The sequence below is a fragment of the Schistocerca cancellata genome, chromosome 5 (assembly GCF_023864275.1).
Source record: "Schistocerca cancellata isolate TAMUIC-IGC-003103 chromosome 5, iqSchCanc2.1, whole genome shotgun sequence".
Taxonomy (NCBI): domain Eukaryota; kingdom Metazoa; phylum Arthropoda; class Insecta; order Orthoptera; family Acrididae; genus Schistocerca; species Schistocerca cancellata.
This window is the reverse complement of record NC_064630.1, coordinates 702,416,570-702,435,261: the sequence shown is the minus strand read 5'-3', so window position 1 is coordinate 702,435,261 and position 18,692 is coordinate 702,416,570. Positions and strand designations below refer to the sequence as shown.

The window sequence follows — 18,692 nt, the reverse complement described above, 5'->3', positions numbered from 1 at the left end:
AGATAGTAGGAAGGATTGTAGAAACTACAGGGCGGTCACACTGATACCACACTGTGACAAGGTAATTGAAAAGATCCTAGAGGACAGAACCCAAGATCGACAACAAACTGAGAGAGAAGCAGCATGGCTTCAGACCTGGGAGATCAACTGTTGGCCTAATATTTGCAGTGAGGCAGCTCCAGGAACACCACTATGGTTCTGGAGAAGAACTTGTGATGGCCTTAGTCGTTACAGAAAAGGCATTTGACAGCTTGGAGGAGATGCACTGCGGAAGTCTGAGTTGTGTGAAAAAATCTGATTGGTTCCAGCAAACAAGTGGTTTGTAACAGGGCGGTGCATTGCGACCTCTAAAATGTTCAAATGTGTGTTAATTTCTAAGGAACCAAACTGCTGAAGTCATCGGTTCCTAGACTTATGCTAAGAACAACACACACACACGCACACACACCCTTGCCCGAGACAGCACTCGAACCTCCGGCGGGAGGGGCCGTGCAATCCGTGATATTGCGCCTCTAAGCGCCCGGCGCTGCTACGTCTCCTCTTCACTGTGGTCTTGAATGAGATAATGACTGATTGGCAGAAAAAACTGGAGAAGACAAGATGGAGGCAGTGGTGTTCGGGGATGACTTAAGATGACCTGGGAAAAGGAGGAGGAGGAAATTCAGGAACAGCTGGATGCGCTGGGTTGGGTTGACTTGCTGGAAGAGACTATACACCTGGGAAATGTGACACAAGAAAGTGGAAGAAATGAGAAAGAGACCAGTACGCCTGGCAGACAGGCAGAAGCATTCCTACGAGGTATTAGGAGCCTGGTTTGGAACAAAGACGTCCCACAAAAAAGCAAAGCACTAATATATAGAAGTTATTACATCCCAATATTGATACATGCATGGGTCACGAAGAAAAGAGTGCCCCCGGGTAGCTGACTGGTTGGAGCGACGGAATGTCATGCCAAGGGGCCCGGGTTCGATTCCCGGCTGAGTCGGAGATTTTCTCCCGTCAGGGACTGGGTGTTGTGTTGTCCTAATCATCACCATCTCATCCTCATCGCCAAAGTGGCGTCAACTCAAAAGACTTGCACCAAGCGAACGGTCTACCCGACGGGAGACCCTAGTCACGCAGCATTTCATTTCATGAAGAAAAGAGATGTAGACAGATTACAAACATGCGAAATGAAGTTGCTCAGCAGTAAGGTAGGGGTAACAAGCGGAGGACTAGATGAGGAATGAAAAGGTAATGGGAATAGTGAAAGAGGAATCCTTGCATAACGAGATAGAAACATCAAGATTAAGATGGCATGGGCACTTAAAGAGAACGGAAAACAAGGGGAGTCCAGAGAGGGTGCATGAAATGGACATGTGAAGGAAACGACCAAGAGGAAGATCAAGGGATAGGTCGCTGAAAGGTGTGGGGAGAAAAGAAGCGAGGACGGGACCAGAGTGGACACAGAAAGATGCTGGGAAACAGGACTAGATGGAGACGCTTACCTTCCAACTCTGTCGAATATGATAGTTTTGATGGTCCTTGTGTTCTGGTACGGGGGGGGGGGGGGGGGGGGCACAATTTTGCATGTGCAGTCTTTGAACACGAGGCACGCACCAGTCAAAATAAAGTGACATTGTATTCCTGTCCCACACACATGTTTTCAGCGGAATATTCTGCCCTAGCTTCATTTCCATGGATGACAGTGCGCGACCCCTTCGAACAGCGGAGGTGGAGCAGCTCTTAGAACGCGAGGATATTTGGCGAATGGATGAGCATCTTAGTTCCATTGACTTAAATCCTATAGAACACGTGTGGGATGCAATGCAGAGACATTGCACCAAAGAGCATCCGGCAGTTACCAATAGAGCTGGTGGATGAATGGAACGCCTTAGCAACCTTGTGGACAGCATAAGAGCACGTTGCAGAGCAAGCACTGCCGTCCGTTGTGGTCGCACACTCTATTAACAACCATGTCCCCGCCTTTTGTAATGTCCACGGGACCATCATGAAGCGCGGCGACTTCAGTGTAATTATTGTCTCTGAATAAAAGTATCATTCCTGTTCGTGTCTTTCGGTTAACTTCTGTACTGTAGCAGTTCTTTCTGTGTATGGTACAAGACTCATTGAGCTATGGTACTTTGCTGTAACACATCATGCGAAAGTTAGTTTCGTCCTTAAGTTTTGCACTAGTGCGTTCATCGTATTCCAGAGAGTATCACTGAACTGAGCTGAAGGAATATGCGAGACGACTGGGTGTTAAAACTTGGGTGGCACATTTCCAAGGAAACTCCAGAGGTGAAAGAAGTTGTGCAATGGTTAACCAGTTTAAATCACCATTTGACCATCCAGATTTACATTTTCTATGGTGTCCATAAATAACTTAAGGCAAGTATAGCTTCGAAACGGACATGGCTGATTTATATCTCTGTCCTTGTCCTACCCGAGCTAATGAACTGGTGGTCAATTGGCGTAAAACTCTTCTCATTTTGAGATACGTCCTTGCTACACAGTAAAAAACGATAGTCGGGGCGAGATAGAAAGAATTACAGTCCTCATTGTCCTCAATCCGATTTCCTATGATTTTAATGTGTCGTTCAGCGGGAATGCTGGTGCGGTTTTCTGAGCAGGAACACAACCAACTCCTCTCAGTGTCGTCGTCAAACATTGCTGTGCTGTGCCGAACGTTAACGAACAACGAAAACAAAAAGCATTCAGCTACCTCACATCAGTATCGTTTTTGCTTTCGTAGCTGTATCACGGTTGCGGCGACCGTAGCAACAGACTCTCTCTTCGGGATCTTACCCGACTGTTGTGACGCAGACGACACTTTAGCGAGGAATTCACAATAGCGAAAATTACGCCGCGCCCCCTATAAACTCGTGCGCGAGTAAACAGAACTGAAACAAAACCCGCGCAGCTCGCGTTGCTCCCCTTTGCCTCCTTTTTTATAGCTCGCCTCGCTTAGTTACCCCGCAGAGATTTCAGCAATGCGTTGTAATTACGGTTTGCGTCACTCCGCGTAAGAAATTAACTGAAAATTTAATACGCCCCGCTTTCTGTGACGAGCAGGCGAAGCGTAGAACACACGGAACCTCCGGCGCGTGTTGAGTGAACCTGGTAATTAAGCATCCGCCTTTGGCCAGTCGGAATTGCCTCCAGTGTTCACAGCAACCCTTTCCGTCTTTCTCCATATTATTATCTCGGATTCGCTTTTAAAATCTGACGAATGGTTAACGAAGCCTATTACTCTGTGTTTCACTGAAGTGCGTAGGTCATCAAAGGCGTCATTAATTATGCCAATTGGGATGAACGGGAACAACCAGCCATCTGTCGCACTGTCTGTCATACTTAAGTGTACACTCACAGCTATGGTACTATTTGTCCTATATGGGATGCAGGTTGTACGACACACTGTTCAAGAGATATGACGCCATAAACGCTGAGATGCGTGAAGAACTGCTGCATCACGCATGAAGTTTTAATACATTTATTCTTTACTACTGAGACACTCCTACAGTCGAGTCAAGGAAATCCCAGGCACCTGACAGCGCTTAAGACAGCTTTCAACTGCGAAGCGCAAACGGCTCTAGGCGGAAACAATAGCCGCCTTTAGAGCTATGAAGAGGAGTTATCTTAGAGACGTTTAAAATCGCGTTTTATACACGCGAAGCAACTGTACTTATACATTTGTACATAATGCATATTTCTTTGTACGACTGTTAGGTGTTTTCAAGAATACATTTTTTCGGTATTACATTATAAACACGGTTCATTTTTAATCTGTATTTCTAATAGAAAACTGGCAAAATGAATACCCGGGAAGTGCTGCGCTTGTCAGCAAGTAATTACTATGAATCTTTTGGCACTGTACTAGGCGTCAAACCGAGCGAGGTGGCGCAGTGGTTAGACACTGGACTCGCTTTCGGGAGGACGACGGTTCAATCCCGCGTCCGGCCATCCTGATTTAGGTTTTCCGTGATTTCCCTAAATCATTCCAGGCAAATGCCGGGATGGTTCCTCTGAAAGGGCACGGCCGACTTCCTTCCCTAATCCGATGAGACCGATGACCACGCTGTCTGGTCTCCTTTCCCAACCAACCAACCAACCAACCTAGGCGTCAAGCCTAGGAATGCAAATAGCAATTGTCGGTCTTATAATAGTAATTCGACAGTGATCAAAATGTTGCGAGGCAAAAAGAAATTTTGAACAGGAAGTGGTCTTAAGTCATTTTAATGTATTTTACCCTTCCTTATGTTTGTGTCAATGGCTTGAAAGGAAGAAATATTGCAGTCCTCTGAAATCTTAGTGTAAATTTACACTTCCGAAATCTGCACATACGTAGAGATGTTTGGTTATCTTCGAAAGTAAGTTGCACGAATGCAGATCTAGAGGAACGGATGCATGCCGTCATTAAATTCGTAACCCATTTCTGTATTGGCAACAATAAAGCAGCCGTTGTACGCTGCAGATCGAACACAGGTTTACTTTATGTCTTTTGCTCTCTAGCACTCTACTTCGCGACTTAGTAACGCATTCCGCAGTGCTTATATTCTGCCGGCCACTTTCTGCACCATTGAAATGTCATCTTGCGGAAAGCTTAACAACACGTAATCCCCTTTCAGTTGTTTACACAACTGCTATTATTTAGTACAGCACCCTTGTAAAGCATTCTGGAGCACTGTTACAACGAGAAAACTCTTCGTTTATCAGACTTAGAGACATTAAGTCACAATATCGACGACTGGAAGTTCTTTGAAACTTCCTAATAGATTAAAGCTGTGTAGCAAACCGGGACTCGAACCCGGAATCAAGGCATCCACGGGCGATGCTCTTTCCGGCTGAGCTATCCATGGACGAATGGTAGATCGTTCGCAGTTGAGTGTGCGCTGTTTTGAAACTTACTGGCAGATTAAAACCGTGTGCCAGACCGTTACTCCGAAAAGATGCCCTAGACTGTGGCTTAGTCATTTCTTCGCTTTATTCTTTCCTCCACGAATTCTATTTACGCAAAATCTACAGGACAGTTTCTGCGAATTTGGAAGAAGGGAAGTGGTAGCGGTAGAAGTGAATTTCTGCAGGTGGGTAAAACGTCCCTGGATAGCTCAGTCGATAAGGCAACGTCGTTGGTTCCAGGTGGCGATCCGGCACATAGTTTTTATCTGCCAAGAAGCTTCAAGAAAACCCTAACTCCACTGCAGAGTGAGACCTTCCAAATACTTACAACTTATATACAGAAGAATTTTGAAGAGAGCAAACATGGTCTCGCAGCTACAAGAAAATCTGTAACTGGAGGCAACTGTATCTGGGAAAAATTAAGATGCTATAAGAGAAACAAGGATTTTTGTCGTAGTGGCACACTGTGTGATCTTTTTTGTTCTTTGGCGTGGAACTGAAACAAAACGCGTCCTCCTTTCTGTATTCGACTGAGGCACACGGTCCGTAAATGCCTCTGTGACACAGAATGGCAGTTGTCTATAGGGAAAGCACAGGGGTTGTAATTTAGCTTGATCCAAAAACACATATAAAAAACCCATCAAAAAACAATAAAATCCAACTATATTTAATTATGGAAATTAAATTAACATTTAGAAAGTTACAAACTTGGTATTACTTAAATAAAAAAGAACAATCATATTTATCGCAGGCAACTATTTACTGTCAAATTAAGATACAAAATGTTACATAGTCAGCCTTACACAAATTAAAAGAGCCATCACATTTATTGCAGGCAGCTATTTACCGTCAGAAGAATTTATTATATTAATACTACGTTTTATTTCTTAATTTTGACCAAACAAGCCTACAGGTGGAGAAGTTACTCTCAATCGATGCAACAAATGAGACGCGAGTAAAGTAGTTATAAAAACGGGATAGAGTTTTGAATAAATTAAACATAGGAATTTAAACCGAAACATTTAATCGTAGATACGAAAAAATAAAAAAAAAATTAAATCCATAAATACCAAATTTTACCATTTTTTAACCACGATTTTTCACAAGCGTGGCACGTATACTTCACGTTCCACACAAGTTTAAAGACAAGTACACTCACTGGAGCGATCTTTACACATTGTATGTGTGACATTTTTGATATTCGTTTGCTTTGTAGTCACTTCAGCTACAGTGTTGATATACTGTGTACAGCTCGACGCTTACAAGCAGAAGCAATTTTCTTTAAAACCACTGTTACTGCCTTCTGATACTGCATGTGGACTGCGCATTCTTTCCATTTGGACTCTACAGACAGCAAAGAAGCGAAAACGTTAAAAAAAATCGGTCACTGAGCTCCCACGTACGACTCTGTTACACCACAAACTTTTGAAATATATGCAGATAATATTATCCGTCGAAATTCTGGTAAACTTTCAGTTACCTTTGTCTAGTGTTTCAAAATCTGTAGTGACGCTCCTTACTGTCGTGCATAAGTAAGGTTAAAGACGGCGGAGACAGTATGTTGGGCCCCGTTCTGTACAGGAGGCAGCCGCCGGCTCTTGGTGTCCACTGTGTACACGGCGAACGCAGGGCTAAGCTGGTTAGTCGGGGCGCTCTAAAACCGAGCCCGATTAGCGGTTGCTCCGGCTGCAGCCGGGCTCTCCTCGCAGTACACACACACACACACACACACACACACACACACACTCACACATGGCACAAGCTTGCCTACCTCGTTCTCCCTGCAGTCGCAACGTTAATCTGCAAATGTGTTTCCAGCATCGCCGTAGGATTTTCACTTGCAACTCCGATTTAGCTCTTCTAAGGCGCGACCAGATCCTGTTGGCGCAGAGACAAAGTTAGGCGCACTCCGGAAACAGCTAGTGGACTTTACTGGAGAGAGGGAGGAAATCCTGAAGCCAAGTTCTAGAAAGGAGGATTGCAGCCTGATTCTTTACAAAATTAAAAACAGCACACGAAAAGATGACAGTGTTATTAGGAGTTTTTATAGGGTCAAGTATTTGTGAATAAAGATGTGGAAACAGTTACAGGAAAACAAATGTAACTGAAGGACAATAATAATTCTGTGCTTTTGACTATATCCACACATATTGTAAAAATGGATTTGTATATAAGTGTATGTTCCACGTCTCCTCCTAAACCATCGGACCGATTTCAACTAACATTGGTACATATATCCCTTACTGTCAGGCAACAATCGCTGCGGCGGCAAGAACCACCTACTACATATCATAGTAGAGGACATATCACGTCATAAACAATGAGATGCGTGAAAAATTGTCGTATCATATGTGACGTTTAAATTTATTTCTTCTCAGCTACTAACTCTATTCGCAAAACATTTGCAAACGGTATTCACATATGCCGCTGAATGGTTCAAAATGGTTCAAATGGCTCTGAGCGCTATGGGACTTAACATCTGTGGTCATCAGTCCCCTAGAACTTAGAACTACTTAAATCTAACCAACCTAAGGACATCACACACATCCATGCCCGAGGCAGGATTCGAACCTGCGACCGTAGCAGCCGCTGAATGTACCCACACAAATGTATCAGTGTACGACATGTATTTCAAGAGATATGTCATCATAAACATTGAGATGCGTGAAAAAACGCCGCATCATGCATAAAGTTTTATTCTTTATCCACTAAGACACTTCTACAGTCGAGTCGGCTTAAGGGAATCCCTGACACCGGGCAGCACTTTTGGCAGCTTTCATCCGCACAGCGCAAACGGCTGTACGCGAAAACAATAGCCGTATTTGCAGCCATGAAGTGGCGATGCTATAGAGACGTTTACAAAATCACATTGCTAAGCGGATGCGTCTACAGTACAGAAACTGTTCTGGATCTTTGTACGACTATTTCAAAGGTGTTACCACGAACATAATTCATTTTTTCTTTTCGTTTCTTCTCGTGTCGCTCTTTTCAACTCAGATACGGCCTCAAACTGCCTTCCATTGCGATAAACAGGCATCGCAAGCATTCCACAGAAGTTTTCGACGACGAGGTTCAGATCCGGGCTACGGTTAGGCCAAGGCGAGACATCGATATCTATATCTTCAAACCACTTTTTGGTCGTAGCAGAAACATATGCATATGCATTTGCTTTATGAAATATTACATTTTGGTCCCCTAGGCCCTCATACATTCCAATCAATTCTGCCTCTAGCGTCCCAGTGTACCTGTTAGAATTAATTCAGTGTTCAGCCAAACAGTAGGTGACTTACCTTTAGCGCAGAAGGCTGCTCAAATTATAACATTTCCACCATCAAAATTTGTGCTCATTCTTACCTGCTACTCTGGTCTCAGATCATGCCACTCATACTGAAATCCATCCGGACCATAAATATAAACTTCTTCTCATCACTGAAGATCACTTTATCACATTCTCAAGTCCGTGACATATGTTTGTTCGGCAAATTCCAATCTATCCTGTTTATGTCTGGGTATTAGAGTAGGTTTCTGCAGTGATATCTTCAATACAACAAGCTTTCATTTGACAAAATTTGTTGTACACTTCTGGCATTTACTGCCATCGGTAAATCAGTAACAAGTTGAGAAGAACAACGTTTTGTAGCCCTTGGTTTGCGCAAAAGTAACTGTTTCGTTGCTTCAGATAATTTTCTGCTTTGCACATATTTTCCGTTCTGTCCATATTCTGCACCGAATCTAAGGAAATTAGAAATCACTGAACTACGTACAGCTTCTTGGCGAGTCAACGATTAGAAAGTCCCATTTCCTTCTACGCAATGATTTTTGCTCTTTCATCACATGATAATGTTTTTCCGCGTGGCTATGTCACAGTCGTGGTTTATGTGCACCATACGCACTGTCACTAATAGCGTCTGTTTCCTATCTGCAGGAAAGGCACGGTTGCACACACTAATACCGCACAGAGCCGAATGCCTGTGTAGAGTTCCACCCGCTAAAACCAGAATCGTTGATGTCTTGTTATATACTGTACAACTGACAACAAATGCGATAACATTTGACTGAATTTGTCAGTATGCTGCATCTCATACTATTGCATACACACTGTGCGCAACTATTCCAAACGACAATGTTAATTTTCCTACTCATATCCATGTCTCTATTCTGATTTCTGCTACTGTATGCGTCCTTTCACCGCGCGGATTCAGAATGATGGCCATTAGCTGCACTATACGCGAGTAACAAGCGCTGAACATTCTGCACAGGCTGCTTTCATTTGACGTTTAACATCATCTGCTGTAGCAGATGATATGTCTTCGCAAACTACATCTTGTTTTTGCCGGAGGGAGAAAAAATTGTGTTGTCAGATCAGGAGAATGATTTGCACAGCTTACAGTCCTCTTCGACCAACCAGGGAAGGGTAATCTTTTGTTCAAGACAGCCCGATTGACCCCTATAAGTTGTGTAGCAGCAGTGGGCCTGTTAAGACGCGGTGTCGTAGGCCACGCGCCGACCTCAGGCAGCGGCTCCGGGCATTATGTCGCGCAGACACTGCTGCATTATTCATGGCGGGCCGCAACATGCCGACTGCTGGAGAAAGTGCTCTACCATAAACAAAGGCAGCGGCACGCGCTGTTAATGACCCGCTGTGTGCAACGGCGCTTGCCGCCGCCGGCGTCACTTCCGCGTATCACCGCTTCCTCTTCGGTCCTCCGCAGCACGGGTAACCGAGCCCGGCCACGCACAGCAAATGAACCGGGGTTCCACTGGAGCGGCGTCACTCCACAGTACATCTGCATCTATCCGCAACACACCTGACTGTAGGCGGCGGAGGTAAATTTTGGCACTACTGCCTTTTCCACTCTTCCCTCTTTCATTCGCGAATGGTGCCCGGGAAGAATGATCGTCAGTACACGCTCTAATTTGTCTGATCTGGTCGTGAACATTTTGCGAGACGTATATGGGCGGAACTATGTTGTTCGACTTAAGTTGTAAAACTACGCCGGCCGCTGTGGCCGAGCGGTTCTAGGCTCAGAAGTTAAGTCCCATAATGCTCAGAGCCATTTGAACCATTTGTAAAACTACCGCAGACTATCATAAGTTAGCGTAGACTACGGTATTTTCGTAGTAGCTTTGGTGAGATAAGATCGTAACCGTGTTTCCTGTACGTCACCTTTGTTGCATACCCGTCGGGCGTTACCTCATTTGTATCACCTTCTTTGCCTATGCGACCAATCTCTTATTAAGTTCCCCTTGAAATCGGCGGCGATTAACCGTTTAGAAACTGAGTGACGATATATAAAAGGCCGCATAAATTACGGGACATTTTTATTCTACATCGTTATCGTCCTCTCTGTAACTAAAAAACAGTTCAAATGGTTCAAATGGCTCTGAGCACTATGGGACTTAACATCTATGGTCATCAGTCCCCTAGAACTTAGAACTACTTAAACCTAACTAACCTAAGGACAACACACAACACCCAGCCATCACGAGGCAGAGGAAATCCCTGACCCCGCCGGGAATCGAACCCGGGAACCCGGGCGTGGGAAACTACCGCACGACCACGAGCTGCGGGCTAAAAAACAGTGTTTATAGCAAAATTAAAATTGTCAATTTTTAATTCAGGTTTTATTCGAAAATTGTTGATTTGTAATGTGAAACGGAGGGTTGTGATAGTATATATATGGCGCTAGAAAACGCAGTTTCCTCTATAAAAAGGTAAAATAAAAAAACATCGTGGTGGTATGAACCGTCTATCCAACTAATTGAAGGCACTTTCTTTATTGCCATACGTGTTCCGCTTCTTTTATTTGCGAAGCATCATCAGTGGCCTGTAATAAACGTTTCCCTTTATACATGTGTAAAAGGAAACATGTATTACAGGCCACTGATGATGCTTCCCAGATAAAAAAGCGGAACGCTTATGGCAATAAACAAACTGCCTTCAATTAGCTGCATAGACGGTGCATACCGCCACGAGTGTAAAGCAACTAAGGGAAAGACGGAAGCCTGCCGAAGTGGCCGTGCGGTTCTAGGCGCTGCAATCTGGAGACGTTCTTGAAAGACGGAAAACAGGAAAAATTACGACAAAACAAAAATATATCAAACCTCGCTTCAGTACTTCGTCGAGCTTGTATAAATCATGTTCCTGTTATTCATAAACACCTTCGAAAGCATCAATAATAGCAGGAAACTCTTGCCTTTGATAATGGTGAAAAACGTTGTATTGAGTACAAAATAACAACAATAACTGTACAGATTGTTTTATGTTTGTGCATGTAAACTCTATTTGCATCAAAAGTAATTGCTTTGATTACATACAAGTGCTAAGGTTACGCGATCAATCAATTTTTATTACCTATAAAATGCAATTTATATTTTCTAAGGATATAAACTACTCAGTGGACTAATACTGAACGATACGTGTTTCAAATTACGAACAAAACGAACAAAGAAAAGTCGTCGGCTCCCAGTTTGTCTCTCACACATTCACTTATGTTTCTTTCCCTACCAATGCTACCAGTATTGCCGGTAATTCCACCATTTACTACGTCATTTATGTACCGTACCATAACTACCGAACCGTAGTTATGTAGCTGATGTGCAACGCATCTCTTGTAGCGTCTGCAACTGGAGTTTGTTAAGCATCTTCGTAACGCTCCAGCGTAGATTAAACTATTCCGTGACGAAACGCGCCGCTATTTGTTGGATCTTCTCTATCTCTTGTAATAATCCAACCTGGTAAGGGTCCCAGACTGACTGAAGAACAATACTCAAGCCTCGGTCGAACAAGTGTTTTGTAAGCTACTTCTGCGGATGCATTACACTTTCCTAACATTCTTCCAATGATTTTCAGTCTAGCATTTTCTTCCCCACAGTTTTTTTATGTGGTCATTCCACTTTAGGTCGCTCCAAATTGTTACTCATACTTGTTTTAGAGTAGTTAAAGCTTCCAGCGATTCGTCATCAGTAGCGTAAGTTTGCAGTTCTGGAGTTTTTGTCTATTTATGCGTAATAAGTTACATTTATTTAAGATCAAAGTCAAATGTCAGGCCCGGTACCAATGACACTTCCTCTGTAGATCATCCTTTAATTCGCTACAAGTTTCTGGGGTAGCTACCTTCTTACAGACATCCGTATCGTCCGCGAACAGGCTTCCGGCGCTTGCTACTGAATCATTTATTGGTAATACAGATATGTGGAAACACAGGAGGTGCTTTATGCAGATTCGCGAATGAAAGTTGATTGGGCCTCGGACGTAGAAGGTGATACGTCAGGTATAACTGAAGCTCAAGACTGCACAAATAGTTTAACGAATGTTGAAGAAAATGGTTCTAGGAAATATGGTTTGCTGCGGCAGTACCAAATAATCGGACGTGCAGTAACAGTGATAGTAAACCTCTGGAGCGTGGCCTCACTACAGTGGACCAGGCATCGGGTCGTGTCGTAAAGTGACGTAGTGACAATGCCAAAAGTATGTCTCAGTACGCAGAAACGTAGCAGTGGTTTTCCTCTGCATTCCTCTCAGCCGTGTCGGCGCTCAGCCGCTCCCATCTGCCACCGCGCACCCTATTTCCCTGCTTTTCCCTTTCGAGCACCTGGATTAGGGCTTCTCCAGTGCCAAAGCAGCTAGTGCGTGCTCGTCCCCCACGCGTGCGGTTTTTTGCACATTTTCAGCCGCGCTGAAACTTTCTGCAAATAGCGGCTGTTATTGGCTGCGCCTGTGCGAACAGGACGCACGTGTCACGTGGCGGATGAGCGCTTGCCTCGCATCGCTGTCAATACAGGCGGTGGGTGGACGGACGCATCGCTGCTGCTGCCGCCGCCGCCACTTCGCATTCTTCTTTTGTGTTCTGCCGTCTCTTCGCCCACGCGTCCCGTGCGTACCCGGCGCACTGCGGCACGTCCCAATTTGTCAGATGGGCGCAGCACAGAATCTATCGTGCAAACAACAGTTTTTGCCAACAGTGTCTGGATTTTATAGCTGCTGCCGGAATACTCTTTCATCACCTTTTGACCTCTCGCTTTGGAAATTTTGTTTCGCTGGGCTATGTTACGGTTTTTTCTTCCAATACAGTTCTATGCTTATGGTATGTCGTTACTGGTAGATTGTTTCACCACACTGCAGATTTTGGCAGTGTGACTCCTCTCTAAGATACAGTCCAGAGACCCACATATTCAAGACTTCTTGTCGCTGCATTTTTTTAAAGCCTATGTCAGATTCCAGTGTAGTATTTCTCCCTTCTTGGCAATCAAGTTAGAGATCTCCAACAATACTGCACGAAACCTCAGTGGAACTATGAAGTAAAAACAGGGCGTTAGCTGGGAAGTAAGGAATTATTTTAGCCGTAATAGAAGGTTACCTACCTTTCGCAAGTCCACAGATCGCTGATTAGACAATTGAAAGTTTCTGCTTTATAGAAAGATGGAGGAGGAGAATGCCCAATAATTTACGAAAGGAACTGTCCTACCATTCGCCGGAAGTGATCAAGAAAAGCCACGGAAAATCTAAATTAGGGTGGTCGGCCTGTGATTCGACCCCAACGCCTCAAAATCCAATATTTTATACTACTGCATGTTACATGACACCTTTCTTTACTATTTTATTATATTCATTTCACTCGTTCCAGACGCCATTGCAATCAATCTAATGAATTTACCTGGATTCAATATAGAACACATGCACCACCCCACAATGTGCTTCAAACTTGCCGGAAATGCTATATCATACACTAGCTGATCAAAAGTATCAAGACACCCCGATGTAACGCAAAATTGACGAACTAGCTGCCATGAAAGGTGGACCTGCCAGTATACGAGGAGGAAGGGAGAAGTGCTGTCAGCAGAGAAGCAGCAACAGCAGAGTGGATCTGTCAGGAGGGCTCATTGACTTCGTGGACTAGTCATCGGATGTCATCTGAGTACAAATCCATCACGGACTTTTGAGTCTTTCTAACGCTGCGCAATTCGACTGTTGGTGAAACGGTGCATTGGAAACGCGGTGGAACAATCACAACTAAACAAACACCAGGCAGACCTCATGCAGCAATGGACATGAACCTTAGAGCACTGGGGAGGAGGGTTGTAAAAAATCGCATGAAATCACCAGAAGGAATCATTCGAGAGTCCCAAAGTACCACCAGTACTCCAGGTAGCACAATGACTGTGTGTATGGAGTCGAAAAGAATACAGTGCAATAGTCGAGCGTCTCCTCATAAGCCACACGTTTCTGCAGTTAATACTAGCCGATGCTTGAGGTGGTAGACACCGACAGGTGTGGACAAATGGAAACGAGTGACTTGTGGAGTATTTGAATCACGCTATACCATGAGGAAATCCGTGCAAGGAATGAGTTACAACGTCGATTTTGATCCAGATCCCAGCGTCTAACAGCAAGACCTTCTCTGCTTTCGGCTCTTCAGGAAGATTGGACAGTCGTTTCTCTAGAGACATTCAGACACCTCACTGAATGTATCCCCCAGCGGAGCTCAAGCCATCGTAAGTAGGCGAAGAGTGGACGCCTTGTATTTTACTGTCCACGAACAGACTGAAAGCACACCGTTGGTGCGTCTGCACGACATTTTGGGAACCCCCCCACCAGTATTCATCGTACAGAAAAGAGGTCCCAGACAGTAACGATCTATGTACGTTCATAGAACCTCCTGCAACTAGTATAAAATGTGCTTAAAAGCTTTCGTTGGTACAAGCGCGCTTGGTGTGATGTCGCTTTATGTTGACGACAGTGGACTTAAAATTTAGGAGGAAGGGTTAAATATTTCTCTAGTCACACTGATTTCTGTATTTGATGTTTTCTTTCAGGGTTCCTTTGCCTGTTCTGCTCACCGGTATTCCGCCTCCCTGTGGAACGGACATTTTGTCTCAATAGAAAATATAACTACTTACGTATTGACATGCCATTTCCGAGTTTGTTGCTATTATAGGAACACGTTCTCTCTTAACACGGCCTCACTTTTACAACGCCAGACCAATTCTGTTCCGACTTGTAGTGTGCTTAGGCACATCAATCCAAATGAACTTTAGTTCAGCATCTTAAAAAACGAAAGAGAAAAGAATATTAAAGTGCAACAACCCGCTGTCGACAAAGTCATTCGAACTGGAGCATTTGCTGGGAAAGAGTAAGGACATGAAAGGATATCAGTCGTATTCTTTTAAAAGGAATCATCGTGGCTATCGGTTTAATCGATTTAGCAAGACAGCGGAAACAAAAATCTGGATCCGAAACCCGCTCTTCCCGAAATGGTGTCTATTGTGGCAACCAGTGGGGCACCTGTCTCGGTAACCTGTTAAACAAGACGATGGCCTGTTCCTTCGCGTTATCTGGGCGAGTATACTAAGAGCGCCCAAAACTGCAACAGAGCCGAGTTTTACCGTTAATACTCCAGTCTGATAGGAGCTAGAGTGTTGATACGGTGTCTTTAGGAACTTTTCTCCACTTAGTTTGTACCTGGACCACAGGCTAAGATTTAAATAGAAGTCTCGTCGCTGTTCAGTACACGCAGGAGGAAATGTGTGAGTCCGACCTCGTAAGATAGCTGCCACAAACGACAGGGCGTTTCATCTGTTTGACAAAGTGAACAAAACCGCCACAAGAATCAAAGTATCGCGACATTCGTCGAGCTTTTCGAGGTCACCATCATCATCACCACACATCGACATCATTACTAATCATAATCATCGCCCTATTTCCGAAGACCGCGTGCAGATTTAAAACCTTCCACTACCTCCTTCTTATAATCTATTTTAGACAGTTTGCCATCTGAGCCTAGGGTCTTTGCTGCCTTTTGGATGTGTTTTTCGTGCGTCTTCCTCGATCGAAACTATGGACATTGTCCTTTCAGGAATTTTAGCATACGAGCAGCTGTCAGCATTCCTTTGCTTCTCAAAATGTTTGTTATCAGCGGTACGCGCATCATGACACAAACTTCTTTATTTTTTTCATTCTGTTTCATATCTCTTCCATCGTAAATGGGGACAGAGATTTTCCTCTTTATTTTTCTTTAGAAACTTCATGTTTCTTACCATCTGACTTCCCAGGTGTCCATGTTTCGGGGCCGTGAAGTACAGACTGGGTGAAGTGCGATAGTGTAGTTCATTACCTTTGATCCTTACGATTGGACTCCACATCACAGTTTATTTCAAAGATTAAAAAAAAAAGGATACTGTTTGTACAGTCTGTTTTAAATCGAAGTCTACTACATAGCGTGCTGTGAACTCCACCGTCGTTCAAGTCGGGAAATAAAAGACGCTTACGCCTTATTAAAACGCCAGGTAGCGATGACTAAGCAGTTTAACATTTATAATCAGAATGCCGTCCCGATATCGACTGCCTGTCGTTCGCCGCTCGCGACTCCCGGAAACTCGACAAACACTTTACGACGGACGGAGAGTTAATCCTCCAGCGGGAATCTGCGCTCGAGGCGAGTCGCCCGCCGGAATATGCGGAGACGCCATTAAACGTTAACAGCAGTGTGCCAGGGAACAGCCCCCTCCCTTCCCCCACCGCCCACTTTACGATGGGATCTCGGACGGACGGAGGCTGGCTGGAAACCTCTTTAAAGGCCCGTCTTTTACAACGCCGTTAGGCGTTATTGCTGGGTCACAATCCCCGTAACAAGCGTTCGCTGTGTGTACAGTTGGAGATTTTTCCCTGCCGCCGTTATCCGTCCGTCTGGGCAGATTGGCACTGGCGCTCCAACTTCCCCGGAATGCTCGCGGCCCCATTTCGCAGCCGATTTCCGGCAGGCCGAAGGGCAGCCCACCGCCCGCTTTTTCAGGAAGCCGCCTTGATTAAAAAAATCCACCACTGGAAAACTGTAACGGCCTTTTACTTAACGTGCTCTCTGTTTCACTTTTATTGACGGAGGCACAGAAATGAACATCGCAGCGAAGGGAATGACACGTCTTGCAGACGTTCCAGCAAGCAGCTTAAGATTTACCAGAGCGTACGCTTCAATTTCCGCCTGGTTTGTCTCGTCACTCCCGAGATGCAGCATCGAAACTCATCACTCGACTCTACGAAGCGCTTGAGACAGTAAAAGGAGAGCTTTAACGGCGAAATCCTTGAGATTTGTAAGAAATGGTAGAACGGTACATAAACGTAACAAAAAGATTGAATGAGCTCTGCAGATGATTACAGAGCGTTCGTTAAATATTTCCCTGTGACTGTCTCATTTCCGAGCTGCTGGTTGCCACTGCACGCTGGAGGAGGTACGCCCGTTATGAGGTTACGAACACAGACTCGAGTTGGTGAAAACTGTGGTATAACTCGCGACACGACAGCACTGAAGGCGAAAGCCGTGCTGCTCGGTACGATCGTGACCCCGGGCATCCTCCGCCAGCTCAGTCAGTTATCGAATCGTGCCGTCTCCATGGCTGCCAGGGAGAAACAAATTGCACCACCAACTCGGTTTCTCTCCTTGTATGATTGACTTTCTATCAGAGTGTCTGTGTCGTGCCATTATCGGTATCAAAATCGTCTTCTTTTTCTTGTGTCTTTGTCCCGTATCGGCGCTGGGTCGGCACGGTTGTTTTACAGACTTGCTGAATAAGGTCGCTGAGGGAAATCTCATTGGCCGAATGCATAATGACTTTATTAATCCAATATTACGCGTTTCATCATATTATGGAGCTTCAAATAACCAGTGGACATAATAGTTACATGTTACTATCGCCACGATGGGACTTGGGTTCCGGAACGGTATTCACCCAGTGGCTTGTGGACACCGCCTAAAAATGGTATTTAAATCATCTCTATCCCAAAGTCACAGAAGTTTACCTTTATCATCCGTCGGATTCGGCTCCGCGTGTGCGCTGTAAGAGTAAGACTTCTCCAATGCAACACATTAGTTGCAGGATATAAAACCAGCATATTCCTTGCATGAGCAAACAAAGCAGTTCTAATGCCTCACTGTTCTCTCAGTTATTAACTTTGATCACTCCTCCCTCCTTCAGTTACACGAGCTGCGATTTCCTTCTTCGTCTCTGCGTCAGTGCGCCTGTGGAGACCATACGAGTTCATCTGAAATTTGACAGAAGCGTGCGACTTTTATTGTGGATTATATACACTACTCGCCATTAAAATTGCTACACCAAGAACAAATGCTGATGATAAACGGGTGTTCATTGGACAAATATATTATACTAGAACTGACATGTCATTACATTTTCACGCAATTTGGGTGCATAGATCCTGAGAAATCAGTACCCAGAACAACCACCTCTGGCCGTAATAAACGGCCTTGATACGCCTGGGCATTGAGTCAAACAGAGCTTGGATGGCGTGTACAGGTACAGCTGCCCATGCACCTTCAACACGATACCACAGTTCATCAAGAGTAGTGACTGGCATATTGTGACGAGCCAGTTGCTCGGCCACCATTGACCAGACGTTTTCTATTAGTGAGAGGTCTGGAGAATGTGCTGGCCAGGCAACAGTCGAACATTTTCTGTATCCAGAAAGGACCTGCAACATGCGGTCGTGCATTATCCTGCTGAAATGTACGGTTTCGCAGAGATCGAATGAAGGGTAGAGCCACGGGTCGTAACATATCTGAAACGTTACGTCCACTGTTCAAAGTGCCGTCAATGCGAACAAGAGGTAACCGAGACGTGTAACCAATGGCACCGCATAGCATCACGTCGGATGATACGCCAATATGCCGATGACGAATATACACTTCCACTGTGCGTTTACCGCGTTGTCGCCAAACACGGATGTGACCATCATGATGCTGTAAACAGAACCTGGATTCATCCGAAAAAATGACGTTTTGCCATTCGTGCACCCAGGTTCGTCG

At 44.7% G+C, this 18,692-nt stretch overlaps 1 protein-coding gene across 1 annotated transcript in view; it reads left to right on the top strand.

Moving 5' to 3' along the window:
- LOC126188771 (translational regulator orb2) overlaps positions 1-18,692 on the top strand; it is a 473,294-nt gene that overhangs the window by 327,612 nt on the left and 126,990 nt on the right. The window lies entirely within an intron of this gene.